At 44.8% G+C, this 20,612-nt stretch overlaps 16 non-coding genes across 16 annotated transcripts; all 16 read right to left on the reverse strand.

Moving 5' to 3' along the window:
- Nucleotides 1-474: 474 nt before the first annotated feature.
- Nucleotides 475-547, reverse strand: TRNAR-ACG (transfer RNA arginine (anticodon ACG)). Its single transcript has one exon. It is a non-coding gene; the product is annotated as a tRNA-Arg (tRNA).
- Nucleotides 548-1,653: 1,106 nt separating this feature from the next.
- TRNAR-ACG (transfer RNA arginine (anticodon ACG)) lies at nucleotides 1,654-1,726 on the reverse strand. Its single transcript has one exon. It is a non-coding gene; the product is annotated as a tRNA-Arg (tRNA).
- Nucleotides 1,727-5,190: 3,464 nt separating this feature from the next.
- Nucleotides 5,191-5,263, reverse strand: TRNAR-ACG (transfer RNA arginine (anticodon ACG)). The gene has a single exon. It is a non-coding gene; the product is annotated as a tRNA-Arg (tRNA).
- A 1,106-nt stretch (nucleotides 5,264-6,369) lies between these two features.
- TRNAR-ACG (transfer RNA arginine (anticodon ACG)) lies at nucleotides 6,370-6,442 on the reverse strand. Its single transcript has one exon. It is a non-coding gene; the product is annotated as a tRNA-Arg (tRNA).
- A 1,106-nt stretch (nucleotides 6,443-7,548) lies between these two features.
- Nucleotides 7,549-7,621, reverse strand: TRNAR-ACG (transfer RNA arginine (anticodon ACG)). The gene has a single exon. It is a non-coding gene; the product is annotated as a tRNA-Arg (tRNA).
- Nucleotides 7,622-8,727: 1,106 nt separating this feature from the next.
- On the reverse strand, nucleotides 8,728-8,800 carry TRNAR-ACG (transfer RNA arginine (anticodon ACG)). Its single transcript has one exon. It is a non-coding gene; the product is annotated as a tRNA-Arg (tRNA).
- Nucleotides 8,801-9,906: 1,106 nt separating this feature from the next.
- Nucleotides 9,907-9,979, reverse strand: TRNAR-ACG (transfer RNA arginine (anticodon ACG)). The gene has a single exon. It is a non-coding gene; the product is annotated as a tRNA-Arg (tRNA).
- A 1,106-nt stretch (nucleotides 9,980-11,085) lies between these two features.
- On the reverse strand, nucleotides 11,086-11,158 carry TRNAR-ACG (transfer RNA arginine (anticodon ACG)). Its single transcript has one exon. It is a non-coding gene; the product is annotated as a tRNA-Arg (tRNA).
- A 1,106-nt stretch (nucleotides 11,159-12,264) lies between these two features.
- TRNAR-ACG (transfer RNA arginine (anticodon ACG)) lies at nucleotides 12,265-12,337 on the reverse strand. The gene has a single exon. It is a non-coding gene; the product is annotated as a tRNA-Arg (tRNA).
- A 1,106-nt stretch (nucleotides 12,338-13,443) lies between these two features.
- On the reverse strand, nucleotides 13,444-13,516 carry TRNAR-ACG (transfer RNA arginine (anticodon ACG)). The gene has a single exon. It is a non-coding gene; the product is annotated as a tRNA-Arg (tRNA).
- Nucleotides 13,517-14,622: 1,106 nt separating this feature from the next.
- TRNAR-ACG (transfer RNA arginine (anticodon ACG)) lies at nucleotides 14,623-14,695 on the reverse strand. Its single transcript has one exon. It is a non-coding gene; the product is annotated as a tRNA-Arg (tRNA).
- A 1,106-nt stretch (nucleotides 14,696-15,801) lies between these two features.
- On the reverse strand, nucleotides 15,802-15,874 carry TRNAR-ACG (transfer RNA arginine (anticodon ACG)). The gene has a single exon. It is a non-coding gene; the product is annotated as a tRNA-Arg (tRNA).
- Nucleotides 15,875-16,980: 1,106 nt separating this feature from the next.
- On the reverse strand, nucleotides 16,981-17,053 carry TRNAR-ACG (transfer RNA arginine (anticodon ACG)). Its single transcript has one exon. It is a non-coding gene; the product is annotated as a tRNA-Arg (tRNA).
- A 1,106-nt stretch (nucleotides 17,054-18,159) lies between these two features.
- TRNAR-ACG (transfer RNA arginine (anticodon ACG)) lies at nucleotides 18,160-18,232 on the reverse strand. The gene has a single exon. It is a non-coding gene; the product is annotated as a tRNA-Arg (tRNA).
- A 1,106-nt stretch (nucleotides 18,233-19,338) lies between these two features.
- Nucleotides 19,339-19,411, reverse strand: TRNAR-ACG (transfer RNA arginine (anticodon ACG)). The gene has a single exon. It is a non-coding gene; the product is annotated as a tRNA-Arg (tRNA).
- Nucleotides 19,412-20,517: 1,106 nt separating this feature from the next.
- TRNAR-ACG (transfer RNA arginine (anticodon ACG)) lies at nucleotides 20,518-20,590 on the reverse strand. The gene has a single exon. It is a non-coding gene; the product is annotated as a tRNA-Arg (tRNA).
- Between the last annotated feature and the right edge of the window lie 22 nt (nucleotides 20,591-20,612).

Consider the following 20,612-nt stretch of genomic DNA (forward strand, 5'->3'; position numbering starts at 1 on the left):
GATACCAACCGCTAGATTCTTCCACTCGTACGTAAACTTGCATTGTTGAATCTCGAATACGCTACCTTCTATTAATTCTACCCTAACCAAATGAAGAGTATCGCGCATGCGACGTCTTAGTGGCGGCCTTCGTGTAGGTTGTTTCTAAATCTTAAACGACGTCATCCTTGTGGACGACTACATTCAAATGCACACCATACAACAACTAGGCGTCATCACATTCTCGCGTCTACTCGCTTGTATTCAAACTAGGAGCACGGCGAGCCTAAGCAAGAAAGGCATTGTTCATATGTTCCCTCGAGCGAGTGCGCATTAAAAATATGTGAACGGCATCGTCGTGATCGATGATTACGTTCAAATGAGCGACTTTTATCCCTTCCCCAATCCACGCATGTATTGATTGCGCAACGTTACCGAGCACTCTCGTTGTCATCGTCGTATTCCGATTCTCGAGAAGCGGAACCTAATCCTAATCGATCCTACTAGGGATCGAACCTAGAATCTCTGGTTTCGTAGACCAGCGCCTTATCCATTGGGCCATAGGATCTTCGGTTTTCCGTTGGTAATTGTAGTCCCATTGAGGATCGCGATTGACGTGCGGCACACTTTTGACGAGGAATTTGTGCCGGATAAACCATTCCATTTCTTTTACCTGTTAAACATCATCATCCTCGTAAATGAATGCAACCATTAAGCCAAAACAGTGGATACAAAGATCACATTTTCTGGACGGTTGAGACGAATGCGCATTATGACTCCGTGAATGATTCTCGGTCGTCGTGCACTAGGGTCACGATTCTAAACCGACCCTACTAGGGGTCGAACCTAGAATCTTTGGTTTCGAAGACCAACGCCTTATCCATTAGGCCATAGGATCTTCGACCTTTCATCGAAAAGCGAAGGGAATGAAGATCTCACATGTGAACGGATAGGACCTCTTATTTCTCGTCATATTTCTTGATCGTCGTATTTTTCGTAGGATCTCTTGTCTCTTACCTTACCATTATATTACTCGCCACATTACGGAGATGAGCTTAAATGGGTTTATCGGATAAAGGTATGCGGTGTGACGTATGCAATCCATAGAAAAGCATTCATGACCGTACAAATGACCTTCGAGAAGAGTTTTCGTCTCGAACTGCCAATCTCTGATGCGCAACGTTACCGTTCTCGTCTCATGATACCAACCGCTAGATTCTTCCACTCGTACGTAAACTTGCATTGTTGAATCTCGAATACGCTACCTTCTATTAATTCTACCCTAACCAAATGAAGAGTATCGCGCATGCGACGTCTTAGTGGCGGCCTTCGTGTAGGTTGTTTCTAAATCTTAAACGACGTCATCCTTGTGGACGACTACATTCAAATGCACACCATACAACAACTAGGCGTCATCACATTCTCGCGTCTACTCGCTTGTATTCAAACTAGGAGCACGGCGAGCCTAAGCAAGAAAGGCATTGTTCATATGTTCCCTCGAGCGAGTGCGCATTAAAAATATGTGAACGGCATCGTCGTGATCGATGATTACGTTCAAATGAGCGACTTTTATCCCTTCCCCAATCCACGCATGTATTGATTGCGCAACGTTACCGAGCACTCTCGTTGTCATCGTCGTATTCCGATTCTCGAGAAGCGGAACCTAATCCTAATCGATCCTACTAGGGATCGAACCTAGAATCTCTGGTTTCGTAGACCAGCGCCTTATCCATTGGGCCATAGGATCTTCGGTTTTCCGTTGGTAATTGTAGTCCCATTGAGGATCGCGATTGACGTGCGGCACACTTTTGACGAGGAATTTGTGCCGGATAAACCATTCCATTTCTTTTACCTGTTAAACATCATCATCCTCGTAAATGAATGCAACCATTAAGCCAAAACAGTGGATACAAAGATCACATTTTCTGGACGGTTGAGACGAATGCGCATTATGACTCCGTGAATGATTCTCGGTCGTCGTGCACTAGGGTCACGATTCTAAACCGACCCTACTAGGGGTCGAACCTAGAATCTTTGGTTTCGAAGACCAACGCCTTATCCATTAGGCCATAGGATCTTCGACCTTTCATCGAAAAGCGAAGGGAATGAAGATCTCACATGTGAACGGATAGGACCTCTTATTTCTCGTCATATTTCTTGATCGTCGTATTTTTCGTAGGATCTCTTGTCTCTTACCTTACCATTATATTACTCGCCACATTACGGAGATGAGCTTAAATGGGTTTATCGGATAAAGGTATGCGGTGTGACGTATGCAATCCATAGAAAAGCATTCATGACCGTACAAATGACCTTCGAGAAGAGTTTTCGTCTCGAACTGCCAATCTCTGATGCGCAACGTTACCGTTCTCGTCTCATGATACCAACCGCTAGATTCTTCCACTCGTACGTAAACTTGCATTGTTGAATCTCGAATACGCTACCTTCTATTAATTCTACCCTAACCAAATGAAGAGTATCGCGCATGCGACGTCTTAGTGGCGGCCTTCGTGTAGGTTGTTTCTAAATCTTAAACGACGTCATCCTTGTGGACGACTACATTCAAATGCACACCATACAACAACTAGGCGTCATCACATTCTCGCGTCTACTCGCTTGTATTCAAACTAGGAGCACGGCGAGCCTAAGCAAGAAAGGCATTGTTCATATGTTCCCTCGAGCGAGTGCGCATTAAAAATATGTGAACGGCATCGTCGTGATCGATGATTACGTTCAAATGAGCGACTTTTATCCCTTCCCCAATCCACGCATGTATTGATTGCGCAACGTTACCGAGCACTCTCGTTGTCATCGTCGTATTCCGATTCTCGAGAAGCGGAACCTAATCCTAATCGATCCTACTAGGGATCGAACCTAGAATCTCCGGTTTCGTAGACCAGCGCCTTATCCATTGGGCCATAGGATCTTCGGTTTTCCGTTGGTAATTGTAGTCCCATTGAGGATCGCGATTGACGTGCGGCACACTTTTGACGAGGAATTTGTGCCGGATAAACCATTCCATTTCTTTTACCTGTTAAACATCATCATCCTCGTAAATGAATGCAACCATTAAGCCAAAACAGTGGATACAAAGATCACATTTTCTGGACGGTTGAGACGAATGCGCATTATGACTCCGTGAATGATTCTCGGTCGTCGTGCACTAGGGTCACGATTCTAAACCGACCCTACTAGGGGTCGAACCTAGAATCTTTGGTTTCGAAGACCAACGCCTTATCCATTAGGCCATAGGATCTTCGACCTTTCATCGAAAAGCGAAGGGAATGAAGATCTCACATGTGAACGGATAGGACCTCTTATTTCTCGTCATATTTCTTGATCGTCGTATTTTTCGTAGGATCTCTTGTCTCTTACCTTACCATTATATTACTCGCCACATTACGGAGATGAGCTTAAATGGGTTTATCGGATAAAGGTATGCGGTGTGACGTATGCAATCCATAGAAAAGCATTCATGACCGTACAAATGACCTTCGAGAAGAGTTTTCGTCTCGAACTGCCAATCTCTGATGCGCAACGTTACCGTTCTCGTCTCATGATACCAACCGCTAGATTCTTCCACTCGTACGTAAACTTGCATTGTTGAATCTCGAATACGCTACCTTCTATTAATTCTACCCTAACCAAATGAAGAGTATCGCGCATGCGACGTCTTAGTGGCGGCCTTCGTGTAGGTTGTTTCTAAATCTTAAACGACGTCATCCTTGTGGACGACTACATTCAAATGCACACCATACAACAACTAGGCGTCATCACATTCTCGCGTCTACTCGCTTGTATTCAAACTAGGAGCACGGCGAGCCTAAGCAAGAAAGGCATTGTTCATATGTTCCCTCGAGCGAGTGCGCATTAAAAATATGTGAACGGCATCGTCGTGATCGATGATTACGTTCAAATGAGCGACTTTTATCCCTTCCCCAATCCACGCATGTATTGATTGCGCAACGTTACCGAGCACTCTCGTTGTCATCGTCGTATTCCGATTCTCGAGAAGCGGAACCTAATCCTAATCGATCCTACTAGGGATCGAACCTAGAATCTCCGGTTTCGTAGACCAGCGCCTTATCCATTGGGCCATAGGATCTTCGGTTTTCCGTTGGTAATTGTAGTCCCATTGAGGATCGCGATTGACGTGCGGCACACTTTTGACGAGGAATTTGTGCCGGATAAACCATTCCATTTCTTTTACCTGTTAAACATCATCATCCTCGTAAATGAATGCAACCATTAAGCCAAAACAGTGGATACAAAGATCACATTTTCTGGACGGTTGAGACGAATGCGCATTATGACTCCGTGAATGATTCTCGGTCGTCGTGCACTAGGGTCACGATTCTAAACCGACCCTACTAGGGGTCGAACCTAGAATCTTTGGTTTCGAAGACCAACGCCTTATCCATTAGGCCATAGGATCTTCGACCTTTCATCGAAAAGCGAAGGGAATGAAGATCTCACATGTGAACGGATAGGACCTCTTATTTCTCGTCATATTTCTTGATCGTCGTATTTTTCGTAGGATCTCTTGTCTCTTACCTTACCATTATATTACTCGCCACATTACGGAGATGAGCTTAAATGGGTTTATCGGATAAAGGTATGCGGTGTGACGTATGCAATCCATAGAAAAGCATTCATGACCGTACAAATGACCTTCGAGAAGAGTTTTCGTCTCGAACTGCCAATCTCTGATGCGCAACGTTACCGTTCTCGTCTCATGATACCAACCGCTAGATTCTTCCACTCGTACGTAAACTTGCATTGTTGAATCTCGAATACGCTACCTTCTATTAATTCTACCCTAACCAAATGAAGAGTATCGCGCATGCGACGTCTTAGTGGCGGCCTTCGTGTAGGTTGTTTCTAAATCTTAAACGACGTCATCCTTGTGGACGACTACATTCAAATGCACACCATACAACAACTAGGCGTCATCACATTCTCGCGTCTACTCGCTTGTATTCAAACTAGGAGCACGGCGAGCCTAAGCAAGAAAGGCATTGTTCATATGTTCCCTCGAGCGAGTGCGCATTAAAAATATGTGAACGGCATCGTCGTGATCGATGATTACGTTCAAATGAGCGACTTTTATCCCTTCCCCAATCCACGCATGTATTGATTGCGCAACGTTACCGAGCACTCTCGTTGTCATCGTCGTATTCCGATTCTCGAGAAGCGGAACCTAATCCTAATCGATCCTACTAGGGATCGAACCTAGAATCTCTGGTTTCGTAGACCAGCGCCTTATCCATTGGGCCATAGGATCTTCGGTTTTCCGTTGGTAATTGTAGTCCCATTGAGGATCGCGATTGACGTGCGGCACACTTTTGACGAGGAATTTGTGCCGGATAAACCATTCCATTTCTTTTACCTGTTAAACATCATCATCCTCGTAAATGAATGCAACCATTAAGCCAAAACAGTGGATACAAAGATCACATTTTCTGGACGGTTGAGACGAATGCGCATTATGACTCCGTGAATGATTCTCGGTCGTCGTGCACTAGGGTCACGATTCTAAACCGACCCTACTAGGGGTCGAACCTAGAATCTTTGGTTTCGAAGACCAACGCCTTATCCATTAGGCCATAGGATCTTCGACCTTTCATCGAAAAGCGAAGGGAATGAAGATCTCACATGTGAACGGATAGGACCTCTTATTTCTCGTCATATTTCTTGATCGTCGTATTTTTCGTAGGATCTCTTGTCTCTTACCTTACCATTATATTACTCGCCACATTACGGAGATGAGCTTAAATGGGTTTATCGGATAAAGGTATGCGGTGTGACGTATGCAATCCATAGAAAAGCATTCATGACCGTACAAATGACCTTCGAGAAGAGTTTTCGTCTCGAACTGCCAATCTCTGATGCGCAACGTTACCGTTCTCGTCTCATGATACCAACCGCTAGATTCTTCCACTCGTACGTAAACTTGCATTGTTGAATCTCGAATACGCTACCTTCTATTAATTCTACCCTAACCAAATGAAGAGTATCGCGCATGCGACGTCTTAGTGGCGGCCTTCGTGTAGGTTGTTTCTAAATCTTAAACGACGTCATCCTTGTGGACGACTACATTCAAATGCACACCATACAACAACTAGGCGTCATCACATTCTCGCGTCTACTCGCTTGTATTCAAACTAGGAGCACGGCGAGCCTAAGCAAGAAAGGCATTGTTCATATGTTCCCTCGAGCGAGTGCGCATTAAAAATATGTGAACGGCATCGTCGTGATCGATGATTACGTTCAAATGAGCGACTTTTATCCCTTCCCCAATCCACGCATGTATTGATTGCGCAACGTTACCGAGCACTCTCGTTGTCATCGTCGTATTCCGATTCTCGAGAAGCGGAACCTAATCCTAGTCGATCCTACTAGGGATCGAACCTAGAATCTCTGGTTTCGTAGACCAGCGCCTTATCCATTGGGCCATAGGATCTTCGGTTTTCCGTTGGTAATTGTAGTCCCATTGAGGATCGCGATTGACGTGCGGCACACTTTTGACGAGGAATTTGTGCCGGATAAACCATTCCATTTCTTTTACCTGTTAAACATCATCATCCTCGTAAATGAATGCAACCATTAAGCCAAAACAGTGGATACAAAGATCACATTTTCTGGACGGTTGAGACGAATGCGCATTATGACTCCGTGAATGATTCTCGGTCGTCGTGCACTAGGGTCACGATTCTAAACCGACCCTACTAGGGGTCGAACCTAGAATCTTTGGTTTCGAAGACCAACGCCTTATCCATTAGGCCATAGGATCTTCGACCTTTCATCGAAAAGCGAAGGGAATGAAGATCTCACATGTGAACGGATAGGACCTCTTATTTCTCGTCATATTTCTTGATCGTCGTATTTTTCGTAGGATCTCTTGTCTCTTACCTTACCATTATATTACTCGCCACATTACGGAGATGAGCTTAAATGGGTTTATCGGATAAAGGTATGCGGTGTGACGTATGCAATCCATAGAAAAGCATTCATGACCGTACAAATGACCTTCGAGAAGAGTTTTCGTCTCGAACTGCCAATCTCTGATGCGCAACGTTACCGTTCTCGTCTCATGATACCAACCGCTAGATTCTTCCACTCGTACGTAAACTTGCATTGTTGAATCTCGAATACGCTACCTTCTATTAATTCTACCCTAACCAAATGAAGAGTATCGCGCATGCGACGTCTTAGTGGCGGCCTTCGTGTAGGTTGTTTCTAAATCTTAAACGACGTCATCCTTGTGGACGACTACATTCAAATGCACACCATACAACAACTAGGCGTCATCACATTCTCGCGTCTACTCGCTTGTATTCAAACTAGGAGCACGGCGAGCCTAAGCAAGAAAGGCATTGTTCATATGTTCCCTCGAGCGAGTGCGCATTAAAAATATGTGAACGGCATCGTCGTGATCGATGATTACGTTCAAATGAGCGACTTTTATCCCTTCCCCAATCCACGCATGTATTGATTGCGCAACGTTACCGAGCACTCTCGTTGTCATCGTCGTATTCCGATTCTCGAGAAGCGGAACCTAATCCTAATCGATCCTACTAGGGATCGAACCTAGAATCTCTGGTTTCGTAGACCAGCGCCTTATCCATTGGGCCATAGGATCTTCGGTTTTCCGTTGGTAATTGTAGTCCCATTGAGGATCGCGATTGACGTGCGGCACACTTTTGACGAGGAATTTGTGCCGGATAAACCATTCCATTTCTTTTACCTGTTAAACATCATCATCCTCGTAAATGAATGCAACCATTAAGCCAAAACAGTGGATACAAAGATCACATTTTCTGGACGGTTGAGACGAATGCGCATTATGACTCCGTGAATGATTCTCGGTCGTCGTGCACTAGGGTCACGATTCTAAACCGACCCTACTAGGGGTCGAACCTAGAATCTTTGGTTTCGAAGACCAACGCCTTATCCATTAGGCCATAGGATCTTCGACCTTTCATCGAAAAGCGAAGGGAATGAAGATCTCACATGTGAACGGATAGGACCTCTTATTTCTCGTCATATTTCTTGATCGTCGTATTTTTCGTAGGATCTCTTGTCTCTTACCTTACCATTATATTACTCGCCACATTACGGAGATGAGCTTAAATGGGTTTATCGGATAAAGGTATGCGGTGTGACGTATGCAATCCATAGAAAAGCATTCATGACCGTACAAATGACCTTCGAGAAGAGTTTTCGTCTCGAACTGCCAATCTCTGATGCGCAACGTTACCGTTCTCGTCTCATGATACCAACCGCTAGATTCTTCCACTCGTACGTAAACTTGCATTGTTGAATCTCGAATACGCTACCTTCTATTAATTCTACCCTAACCAAATGAAGAGTATCGCGCATGCGACGTCTTAGTGGCGGCCTTCGTGTAGGTTGTTTCTAAATCTTAAACGACGTCATCCTTGTGGACGACTACATTCAAATGCACACCATACAACAACTAGGCGTCATCACATTCTCGCGTCTACTCGCTTGTATTCAAACTAGGAGCACGGCGAGCCTAAGCAAGAAAGGCATTGTTCATATGTTCCCTCGAGCGAGTGCGCATTAAAAATATGTGAACGGCATCGTCGTGATCGATGATTACGTTCAAATGAGCGACTTTTATCCCTTCCCCAATCCACGCATGTATTGATTGCGCAACGTTACCGAGCACTCTCGTTGTCATCGTCGTATTCCGATTCTCGAGAAGCGGAACCTAATCCTAATCGATCCTACTAGGGATCGAACCTAGAATCTCTGGTTTCGTAGACCAGCGCCTTATCCATTGGGCCATAGGATCTTCGGTTTTCCGTTGGTAATTGTAGTCCCATTGAGGATCGCGATTGACGTGCGGCACACTTTTGACGAGGAATTTGTGCCGGATAAACCATTCCATTTCTTTTACCTGTTAAACATCATCATCCTCGTAAATGAATGCAACCATTAAGCCAAAACAGTGGATACAAAGATCACATTTTCTGGACGGTTGAGACGAATGCGCATTATGACTCCGTGAATGATTCTCGGTCGTCGTGCACTAGGGTCACGATTCTAAACCGACCCTACTAGGGGTCGAACCTAGAATCTTTGGTTTCGAAGACCAACGCCTTATCCATTAGGCCATAGGATCTTCGACCTTTCATCGAAAAGCGAAGGGAATGAAGATCTCACATGTGAACGGATAGGACCTCTTATTTCTCGTCATATTTCTTGATCGTCGTATTTTTCGTAGGATCTCTTGTCTCTTACCTTACCATTATATTACTCGCCACATTACGGAGATGAGCTTAAATGGGTTTATCGGATAAAGGTATGCGGTGTGACGTATGCAATCCATAGAAAAGCATTCATGACCGTACAAATGACCTTCGAGAAGAGTTTTCGTCTCGAACTGCCAATCTCTGATGCGCAACGTTACCGTTCTCGTCTCATGATACCAACCGCTAGATTCTTCCACTCGTACGTAAACTTGCATTGTTGAATCTCGAATACGCTACCTTCTATTAATTCTACCCTAACCAAATGAAGAGTATCGCGCATGCGACGTCTTAGTGGCGGCCTTCGTGTAGGTTGTTTCTAAATCTTAAACGACGTCATCCTTGTGGACGACTACATTCAAATGCACACCATACAACAACTAGGCGTCATCACATTCTCGCGTCTACTCGCTTGTATTCAAACTAGGAGCACGGCGAGCCTAAGCAAGAAAGGCATTGTTCATATGTTCCCTCGAGCGAGTGCGCATTAAAAATATGTGAACGGCATCGTCGTGATCGATGATTACGTTCAAATGAGCGACTTTTATCCCTTCCCCAATCCACGCATGTATTGATTGCGCAACGTTACCGAGCACTCTCGTTGTCATCGTCGTATTCCGATTCTCGAGAAGCGGAACCTAATCCTAGTCGATCCTACTAGGGATCGAACCTAGAATCTCTGGTTTCGTAGACCAGCGCCTTATCCATTGGGCCATAGGATCTTCGGTTTTCCGTTGGTAATTGTAGTCCCATTGAGGATCGCGATTGACGTGCGGCACACTTTTGACGAGGAATTTGTGCCGGATAAACCATTCCATTTCTTTTACCTGTTAAACATCATCATCCTCGTAAATGAATGCAACCATTAAGCCAAAACAGTGGATACAAAGATCACATTTTCTGGACGGTTGAGACGAATGCGCATTATGACTCCGTGAATGATTCTCGGTCGTCGTGCACTAGGGTCACGATTCTAAACCGACCCTACTAGGGGTCGAACCTAGAATCTTTGGTTTCGAAGACCAACGCCTTATCCATTAGGCCATAGGATCTTCGACCTTTCATCGAAAAGCGAAGGGAATGAAGATCTCACATGTGAACGGATAGGACCTCTTATTTCTCGTCATATTTCTTGATCGTCGTATTTTTCGTAGGATCTCTTGTCTCTTACCTTACCATTATATTACTCGCCACATTACGGAGATGAGCTTAAATGGGTTTATCGGATAAAGGTATGCGGTGTGACGTATGCAATCCATAGAAAAGCATTCATGACCGTACAAATGACCTTCGAGAAGAGTTTTCGTCTCGAACTGCCAATCTCTGATGCGCAACGTTACCGTTCTCGTCTCATGATACCAACCGCTAGATTCTTCCACTCGTACGTAAACTTGCATTGTTGAATCTCGAATACGCTACCTTCTATTAATTCTACCCTAACCAAATGAAGAGTATCGCGCATGCGACGTCTTAGTGGCGGCCTTCGTGTAGGTTGTTTCTAAATCTTAAACGACGTCATCCTTGTGGACGACTACATTCAAATGCACACCATACAACAACTAGGCGTCATCACATTCTCGCGTCTACTCGCTTGTATTCAAACTAGGAGCACGGCGAGCCTAAGCAAGAAAGGCATTGTTCATATGTTCCCTCGAGCGAGTGCGCATTAAAAATATGTGAACGGCATCGTCGTGATCGATGATTACGTTCAAATGAGCGACTTTTATCCCTTCCCCAATCCACGCATGTATTGATTGCGCAACGTTACCGAGCACTCTCGTTGTCATCGTCGTATTCCGATTCTCGAGAAGCGGAACCTAATCCTAATCGATCCTACTAGGGATCGAACCTAGAATCTCTGGTTTCGTAGACCAGCGCCTTATCCATTGGGCCATAGGATCTTCGGTTTTCCGTTGGTAATTGTAGTCCCATTGAGGATCGCGATTGACGTGCGGCACACTTTTGACGAGGAATTTGTGCCGGATAAACCATTCCATTTCTTTTACCTGTTAAACATCATCATCCTCGTAAATGAATGCAACCATTAAGCCAAAACAGTGGATACAAAGATCACATTTTCTGGACGGTTGAGACGAATGCGCATTATGACTCCGTGAATGATTCTCGGTCGTCGTGCACTAGGGTCACGATTCTAAACCGACCCTACTAGGGGTCGAACCTAGAATCTTTGGTTTCGAAGACCAACGCCTTATCCATTAGGCCATAGGATCTTCGACCTTTCATCGAAAAGCGAAGGGAATGAAGATCTCACATGTGAACGGATAGGACCTCTTATTTCTCGTCATATTTCTTGATCGTCGTATTTTTCGTAGGATCTCTTGTCTCTTACCTTACCATTATATTACTCGCCACATTACGGAGATGAGCTTAAATGGGTTTATCGGATAAAGGTATGCGGTGTGACGTATGCAATCCATAGAAAAGCATTCATGACCGTACAAATGACCTTCGAGAAGAGTTTTCGTCTCGAACTGCCAATCTCTGATGCGCAACGTTACCGTTCTCGTCTCATGATACCAACCGCTAGATTCTTCCACTCGTACGTAAACTTGCATTGTTGAATCTCGAATACGCTACCTTCTATTAATTCTACCCTAACCAAATGAAGAGTATCGCGCATGCGACGTCTTAGTGGCGGCCTTCGTGTAGGTTGTTTCTAAATCTTAAACGACGTCATCCTTGTGGACGACTACATTCAAATGCACACCATACAACAACTAGGCGTCATCACATTCTCGCGTCTACTCGCTTGTATTCAAACTAGGAGCACGGCGAGCCTAAGCAAGAAAGGCATTGTTCATATGTTCCCTCGAGCGAGTGCGCATTAAAAATATGTGAACGGCATCGTCGTGATCGATGATTACGTTCAAATGAGCGACTTTTATCCCTTCCCCAATCCACGCATGTATTGATTGCGCAACGTTACCGAGCACTCTCGTTGTCATCGTCGTATTCCGATTCTCGAGAAGCGGAACCTAATCCTAGTCGATCCTACTAGGGATCGAACCTAGAATCTCTGGTTTCGTAGACCAGCGCCTTATCCATTGGGCCATAGGATCTTCGGTTTTCCGTTGGTAATTGTAGTCCCATTGAGGATCGCGATTGACGTGCGGCACACTTTTGACGAGGAATTTGTGCCGGATAAACCATTCCATTTCTTTTACCTGTTAAACATCATCATCCTCGTAAATGAATGCAACCATTAAGCCAAAACAGTGGATACAAAGATCACATTTTCTGGACGGTTGAGACGAATGCGCATTATGACTCCGTGAATGATTCTCGGTCGTCGTGCACTAGGGTCACGATTCTAAACCGACCCTACTAGGGGTCGAACCTAGAATCTTTGGTTTCGAAGACCAACGCCTTATCCATTAGGCCATAGGATCTTCGACCTTTCATCGAAAAGCGAAGGGAATGAAGATCTCACATGTGAACGGATAGGACCTCTTATTTCTCGTCATATTTCTTGATCGTCGTATTTTTCGTAGGATCTCTTGTCTCTTACCTTACCATTATATTACTCGCCACATTACGGAGATGAGCTTAAATGGGTTTATCGGATAAAGGTATGCGGTGTGACGTATGCAATCCATAGAAAAGCATTCATGACCGTACAAATGACCTTCGAGAAGAGTTTTCGTCTCGAACTGCCAATCTCTGATGCGCAACGTTACCGTTCTCGTCTCATGATACCAACCGCTAGATTCTTCCACTCGTACGTAAACTTGCATTGTTGAATCTCGAATACGCTACCTTCTATTAATTCTACCCTAACCAAATGAAGAGTATCGCGCATGCGACGTCTTAGTGGCGGCCTTCGTGTAGGTTGTTTCTAAATCTTAAACGACGTCATCCTTGTGGACGACTACATTCAAATGCACACCATACAACAACTAGGCGTCATCACATTCTCGCGTCTACTCGCTTGTATTCAAACTAGGAGCACGGCGAGCCTAAGCAAGAAAGGCATTGTTCATATGTTCCCTCGAGCGAGTGCGCATTAAAAATATGTGAACGGCATCGTCGTGATCGATGATTACGTTCAAATGAGCGACTTTTATCCCTTCCCCAATCCACGCATGTATTGATTGCGCAACGTTACCGAGCACTCTCGTTGTCATCGTCGTATTCCGATTCTCGAGAAGCGGAACCTAATCCTAATCGATCCTACTAGGGATCGAACCTAGAATCTCTGGTTTCGTAGACCAGCGCCTTATCCATTGGGCCATAGGATCTTCGGTTTTCCGTTGGTAATTGTAGTCCCATTGAGGATCGCGATTGACGTGCGGCACACTTTTGACGAGGAATTTGTGCCGGATAAACCATTCCATTTCTTTTACCTGTTAAACATCATCATCCTCGTAAATGAATGCAACCATTAAGCCAAAACAGTGGATACAAAGATCACATTTTCTGGACGGTTGAGACGAATGCGCATTATGACTCCGTGAATGATTCTCGGTCGTCGTGCACTAGGGTCACGATTCTAAACCGACCCTACTAGGGGTCGAACCTAGAATCTTTGGTTTCGAAGACCAACGCCTTATCCATTAGGCCATAGGATCTTCGACCTTTCATCGAAAAGCGAAGGGAATGAAGATCTCACATGTGAACGGATAGGACCTCTTATTTCTCGTCATATTTCTTGATCGTCGTATTTTTCGTAGGATCTCTTGTCTCTTACCTTACCATTATATTACTCGCCACATTACGGAGATGAGCTTAAATGGGTTTATCGGATAAAGGTATGCGGTGTGACGTATGCAATCCATAGAAAAGCATTCATGACCGTACAAATGACCTTCGAGAAGAGTTTTCGTCTCGAACTGCCAATCTCTGATGCGCAACGTTACCGTTCTCGTCTCATGATACCAACCGCTAGATTCTTCCACTCGTACGTAAACTTGCATTGTTGAATCTCGAATACGCTACCTTCTATTAATTCTACCCTAACCAAATGAAGAGTATCGCGCATGCGACGTCTTAGTGGCGGCCTTCGTGTAGGTTGTTTCTAAATCTTAAACGACGTCATCCTTGTGGACGACTACATTCAAATGCACACCATACAACAACTAGGCGTCATCACATTCTCGCGTCTACTCGCTTGTATTCAAACTAGGAGCACGGCGAGCCTAAGCAAGAAAGGCATTGTTCATATGTTCCCTCGAGCGAGTGCGCATTAAAAATATGTGAACGGCATCGTCGTGATCGATGATTACGTTCAAATGAGCGACTTTTATCCCTTCCCCAATCCACGCATGTATTGATTGCGCAACGTTACCGAGCACTCTCGTTGTCATCGTCGTATTCCGATTCTCGAGAAGCGGAACCTAATCCTAGTCGATCCTACTAGGGATCGAACCTAGAATCTCTGGTTTCGTAGACCAGCGCCTTATCCATTGGGCCATAGGATCTTCGGTTTTCCGTTGGTAATTGTAGTCCCATTGAGGATCGCGATTGACGTGCGGCACACTTTTGACGAGGAATTTGTGCCGGATAAACCATTCCATTTCTTTTACCTGTTAAACATCATCATCCTCGTAAATGAATGCAACCATTAAGCCAAAACAGTGGATACAAAGATCACATTTTCTGGACGGTTGAGACGAATGCGCATTATGACTCCGTGAATGATTCTCGGTCGTCGTGCACTAGGGTCACGATTCTAAACCGACCCTACTAGGGGTCGAACCTAGAATCTTTGGTTTCGAAGACCAACGCCTTATCCATTAGGCCATAGGATCTTCGACCTTTCATCGAAAAGCGAAGGGAATGAAGATCTCACATGTGAACGGATAGGACCTCTTATTTCTCGTCATATTTCTTGATCGTCGTATTTTTCGTAGGATCTCTTGTCTCTTACCTTACCATTATATTACTCGCCACATTACGGAGATGAGCTTAAATGGGTTTATCGGATAAAGGTATGCGGTGTGACGTATGCAATCCATAGAAAAGCATTCATGACCGTACAAATGACCTTCGAGAAGAGTTTTCGTCTCGAACTGCCAATCTCTGATGCGCAACGTTACCGTTCTCGTCTCATGATACCAACCGCTAGATTCTTCCACTCGTACGTAAACTTGCATTGTTGAATCTCGAATACGCTACCTTCTATTAATTCTACCCTAACCAAATGAAGAGTATCGCGCATGCGACGTCTTAGTGGCGGCCTTCGTGTAGGTTGTTTCTAAATCTTAAACGACGTCATCCTTGTGGACGACTACATTCAAATGCACACCATACAACAACTAGGCGTCATCACATTCTCGCGTCTACTCGCTTGTATTCAAACTAGGAGCACGGCGAGCCTAAGCAAGAAAGGCATTGTTCATATGTTCCCTCGAGCGAGTGCGCATTAAAAATATGTGAACGGCATCGTCGTGATCGATGATTACGTTCAAATGAGCGACTTTTATCCCTTCCCCAATCCACGCATGTATTGATTGCGCAACGTTACCGAGCACTCTCGTTGTCATCGTCGTATTCCGATTCTCGAGAAGCGGAACCTAATCCTAGTCGATCCTACTAGGGATCGAACCTAGAATCTCTGGTTTCGTAGACCAGCGCCTTATCCATTGGGCCATAGGATCTTCGGTTTTCCGTTGGTAATTGTAGTCCCATTGAGGATCGCGATTGACGTGCGGCACACTTTTGACGAGGAATTTGTGCCGGATAAACCATTCCATTTCTTTTACCTGTTAAACATCATCATCCTCGTAAATGAATGCAACCATTAAGCCAAAACAGTGGATACAAAGATCACATTTTCTGGACGGTTGAGACGAATGCGCATTATGACTCCGTGAATGATTCTCGGTCGTCGTGCACTAGGGTCACGATTCTAAACCGACCCTACTAGGGGTCGAACCTAGAATCTTTGGTTTCGAAGACCAACGCCTTATCCATTAGGCCATAGGATCTTCGACCTTTCATCGAAAAGCGAAGGGAATGAAGATCTCACATGTGAACGGATAGGACCTCTTATTTCTCGTCATATTTCTTGATCGTCGTATTTTTCGTAGGATCTCTTGTCTCTTACCTTACCATTATATTACTCGCCACATTACGGAGATGAGCTTAAATGGGTTTATCGGATAAAGGTATGCGGTGTGACGTATGCAATCCATAGAAAAGCATTCATGACCGTACAAATGACCTTCGAGAAGAGTTTTCGTCTCGAACTGCCAATCTCTGATGCGCAACGTTACCGTTCTCGTCTCATGATACCAACCGCTAGATTCTTCCACTCGTACGTAAACTTGCATTGTTGAATCTCGAATACGCTACCTTCTATTAATTCTACCCTAACCAAATGAAGAGTATCGCGCATGCGACGTCTTAGTGGCGGCCTTCGTGTAGGTTGTTTCTAAATCTTAAACGACGTCATCCTTGTGGACGACTACATTCAAATGCACACCATACAACAACTAGGCGTCATCACATTCTCGCGTCTACTCGCTTGTATTCAAACTAGGAGCACGGCGAGCCTAAGCAAGAAAGGCATTGTTCATATGTTCCCTCGAGCGAGTGCGCATTAAAAATATGTGAACGGCATCGTCGTGATCGATGATTACGTTCAAATGAGCGACTTTTATCCCTTCCCCAATCCACGCATGTATTGATTGCGCAACGTTACCGAGCACTCTCGTTGTCATCGTCGTATTCCGATTCTCGAGAAGCGGAACCTAATCCTAATCGATCCTACTAGGGATCGAACCTAGAATCTCTGGTTTCGTAGACCAGCGCCTTATCCATTGGGCCATAGGATCTTCGGTTTTCCGTTGGTAATTGTAGTCCCATTGAGGATCGCGATTGACGTGCGGCACACTTTTGACGAGGAATTTGTGCCGGATAAACCATTCCATTTCTTTTACCTGTTAAACATCATCATCCTCGTAAATGAATGCAACCATTAAGCCAAAACAGTGGATACAAAGATCACATTTTCTGGACGGTTGAGACGAATGCGCATTATGACTCCGTGAATGATTCTCGGTCGTCGTGCACTAGGGTCACGATTCTAAACCGACCCTACTAGGGGTCGAACCTAGAATCTTTGGTTTCGAAGACCAACGCCTTATCCATTAGGCCATAGGATCTTCGACCTTTCATCGAAAAGCGAAGGGAATGAAGATCTCACATGTGAACGGATAGGACCTCTTATTTCTCGTCATATTTCTTGATCGTCGTATTTTTCGTAGGATCTCTTGTCTCTTACCTTACCATTATATTACTCGCCACATTACGGAGATGAGCTTAAATGGGTTTATCGGATAAAGGTATGCGGTGTGACGTATGCAATCCATAGAAAAGCATTCATGACCGTACAAATGACCTTCGAGAAGAGTTTTCGTCTCGAACTGCCAATCTCTGATGCGCAACGTTACCGTTCTCGTCTCATGATACCAACCGCTAGATTCTTCCACTCGTACGTAAACTTGCATTGTTGAATCTCGAATACGCTACCTTCTATTAATTCTACCCTAACCAAATGAAGAGTATCGCGCATGCGACGTCTTAGTGGCGGCCTTCGTGTAGGTTGTTTCTAAATCTTAAACGACGTCATCCTTGTGGACGACTACATTCAAATGCACACCATACAACAACTAGGCGTCATCACATTCTCGCGTCTACTCGCTTGTATTCAAACTAGGAGCACGGCGAGCCTAAGCAAGAAAGGCATTGTTCATATGTTCCCTCGAGCGAGTGCGCATTAAAAATATGTGAACGGCATCGTCGTGATCGATGATTACGTTCAAATGAGCGACTTTTATCCCTTCCCCAATCCACGCATGTATTGATTGCGCAACGTTACCGAGCACTCTCGTTGTCATCGTCGTATTCCGATTCTCGAGAAGCGGAACCTAATCCTAATCGATCCTACTAGGGATCGAACCTAGAATCTCTGGTTTCGTAGACCAGCGCCTTATCCATTGGGCCATAGGATCTTCGGTTTTCCGTTGGTAATTGTAGTCCCATTGAGGATCGCGATTGACGTGCGGCACACTTTTGACGAGGAATTTGTGCCGGATAAACCATTCCATTTCTTTTACCTGTTAAACATCATCATCCTCGTAAATGAATGCAACCATTAAGCCAAAACAGTGGATACAAAGATCACATTTTCTGGACGGTTGAGACGAATGCGCATTATGACTCCGTGAATGATTCTCGGTCGTCGTGCACTAGGGTCACGATTCTAAACCGACCCTACTAGGGGTCGAACCTAGAATCTTTGGTTTCGAAGACCAACGCCTTATCCATTAGGCCATAGGATCTTCGACCTTTCATCGAAAAGCGAAGGGAATGAAGATCTCACATGTGAACGGATAGGACCTCTTATTTCTCGTCATATTTCTTGATCGTCGTATTTTTCGTAGGATCTCTTGTCTCTTACCTTACCATTATATTACTCGCCACATTACGGAGATGAGCTTAAATGGGTTTATCGGATAAAGGTATGCGGTGTGACGTATGCAATCCATAGAAAAGCATTCATGACCGTACAAATGACCTTCGAGAAGAGTTTTCGTCTCGAACTGCCAATCTCTGATGCGCAACGTTACCGTTCTCGTCTCATGATACCAACCGCTAGATTCTTCCACTCGTACGTAAACTTGCATTGTTGAATCTCGAATACGCTACCTTCTATTAATTCTACCCTAACCAAATGAAGAGTATCGCGCATGCGACGTCTTAGTGGCGGCCTTCGTGTAGGTTGTTTCTAAATCTTAAACGACGTCATCCTTGTGGACGACTACATTCAAATGCACACCATACAACAACTAGGCGTCATCACATTCTCGCGTCTACTCGCTTGTATTCAAACTAGGAGCACGGCGAGCCTAAGCAAGAAAGGCATTGTTCATATGTTCCCTCGAGCGAGTGCGCATTAAAAATATGTGAACGGCATCGTCGTGATCGATGATTACGTTCAAATGAGCGACTTTTATCCCTTCCCCAATCCACGCATGTATTGATTGCGCAACGTTACCGAGCACTCTCGTTGTCATCGTCGTATTCCGATTCTCGAGAAGCGGAACCTAATCCTAATCGATCCTACTAGGGATCGAACCTAGAATCTCTGGTTTCGTAGACCAGCGCCTTATCCATTGGGCCATAGGATCTTCGGTTTTCCGTTGGTAATTGTAGTCCCATTGAGGATCGCGATTGACGTGCGGCACACTTTTGACGAGGAATTTGTGCCGGATAAACCATTCCATTTCTTTTACCTGTTAAACATCATCATCCTCGTAAATGAATGCAACCATTAAGCCAAAACAGTGGATACAAAGATCACATTTTCTGGACGGTTGAGACGAATGCGCATTATGACTCCGTGAATGATTCTCGGTCGTCGTGCACTAGGGTCACGATTCTAAACCGACCCTACTAGGGGTCGAACCTAGAATCTTTGGTTTCGAAGACCAACGCCTTATCCATTAGGCCATAGGATCTTCGACCTTTCATCGAAAAGCGAAGGGAATGAAGATCTCACATGTGAACGGATAGGACCTCTTATTTCTCGTCATATTTCTTGATCGTCGTATTTTTCGTAGGATCTCTTGTCTCTTACCTTACCATTATATTACTCGCCACATTACGGAGATGAGCTTAAATGGGTTTATCGGATAAAGGTATGCGGTGTGACGTATGCAATCCATAGAAAAGCATTCATGACCGTACAAATGACCTTCGAGAAGAGTTTTCGTCTCGAACTGCCAATCTCTGATGCGCAACGTTACCGTTCTCGTCTCATGATACCAACCGCTAGATTCTTCCACTCGTACGTAAACTTGCATTGTTGAATCTCGAATACGCTACCTTCTATTAATTCTACCCTAACCAAATGAAGAGTATCGCGCATGCGACGTCTTAGTGGCGGCCTTCGTGTAGGTTGTTTCTAAATCTTAAACGACGTCATCCTTGTGGACGACTACATTCAAATGCACACCATACAACAACTAGGCGTCATCACATTCTCGCGTCTACTCGCTTGTATTCAAACTAGGAGCACGGCGAGCCTAAGCAAGAAAGGCATTGTTCATATGTTCCCTCGAGCGAGTGCGCATTAAAAATATGTGAACGGCATCGTCGTGATCGATGATTACGTTCAAATGAGCGACTTTTATCCCTTCCCCAATCCACGCATGTATTGATTGCGCAACGTTACCGAGCACTCTCGTTGTCATCGTCGTATTCCGATTCTCGAGAAGCGGAACCTAATCCTAATCGATCCTACTAGGGATCGAACCTAGAATCTCTGGTTTCGTAGACCAGCGCCTTATCCATTGGGCCATAGGATCTTCGGTTTTCCGTTGGTAATTG

Source organism: Azolla caroliniana, unplaced genomic scaffold, assembly GCF_043228905.1.
Source record: "Azolla caroliniana isolate FFs.n. ecotype wild unplaced genomic scaffold, voAzoCaro1.0.p SCAF_9, whole genome shotgun sequence".
NCBI classification, from domain to species: Eukaryota; Viridiplantae; Streptophyta; class Polypodiopsida; order Salviniales; family Salviniaceae; genus Azolla; species Azolla caroliniana.